Source organism: Colobus angolensis, unplaced genomic scaffold, assembly GCF_000951035.1.
Source record: "Colobus angolensis palliatus isolate OR3802 unplaced genomic scaffold, Cang.pa_1.0 Scaffold114, whole genome shotgun sequence".
Lineage (NCBI taxonomy): Eukaryota > Metazoa > Chordata > Mammalia > Primates > Cercopithecidae > Colobus > Colobus angolensis.
The window spans coordinates 2,492,135-2,493,183 of record NW_012112475.1 but is presented as its reverse complement, the minus strand read 5'-3'; positions in this window follow the sequence as shown (position 1 = coordinate 2,493,183).

The window sequence follows — 1,049 nt, the reverse complement described above, 5'->3', positions numbered from 1 at the left end:
CTCGCCCAGCTAGTTTTTTGTATTTTTAGTAGAGACAGGGTTTCACCGTGTTAGCCAGGATGGTCTCGATCTTCTGACCTCGTGATCCGCCCGTCTCGGCCTCCCAAAGTGCTGGGATTACAGGCTTGAGCCACCGCGCCCGGCTTAGGTATCTTTTCATGTGTTTTTTTTGCCATTTCTTTTTTTTGAGACGGAGTTTCACTCTTGTTGCCCAGGCTGGAGTACAGTGGCACGATCTCTGCTGACAGCAACCTCCACCTCCTGGGTTCAAGTGATTCTCTTGCCTCGGCCCCCCAGGTAGCTGGGATTGCAGGCGCCTGCCACGATGACCAGCTAATTTTGTATTTTTAGTAGAGGTAGGGTTTCACCATGTTGGTCAGGCTGGTCTCGAACTACTGACCTCAGGTGATCCCCCCACCTTGGCCTCCCAAAGTGCTCGGATTATAGGCGTGAGCCACCAAGACTGGCCGTTTTTTTGCCATTTCCATAGTTTCTTTGGAGAAATGTCTATTCAAGTCCTTCGCCCATCTTTTATTCTTTGTTTTTTTGAGACAGACTTACTCTGTCACCCAGGCTGGAGCACAGTGGTGCAATCATGGCTCACTGCAGCCTTGACCTCCCAGGATCAAATGATCATTCTGCCTCAGCCTTCTGAGGAGCAGGGACTACAAGCTCACACCCATGCCAGGCTAATTTTTTTTCCTTGTTTTCTTTGTAGAGACAGAGTCTTAACATGTTGCTCAGGCTGCCTTGAATTCCTGGTCTCATGCCATCTCCTGCCTTGACTTCTAAAAGTATTGGGATTACAGGTGTGAGCCGCTGCACCCAGCTTTTGTCCATTTTTTAACTGGGTTGTTTATGGTTGTTGTTGAGTTGTAGGAGTTCTTTTTGTTTTTTGGAAACAGAGTTTCGCTCTTGTTACTGGGCATGATCTTGGCTCACTGCAACCTCTGCCTCCTGGGTTCAAGCGATTCTCTTGCCTCAGCCTCCCGATTAGCTGGGATTACAGGCATGTGCCACCATGCCCGGCTAGTTTTTGTATTATTAGT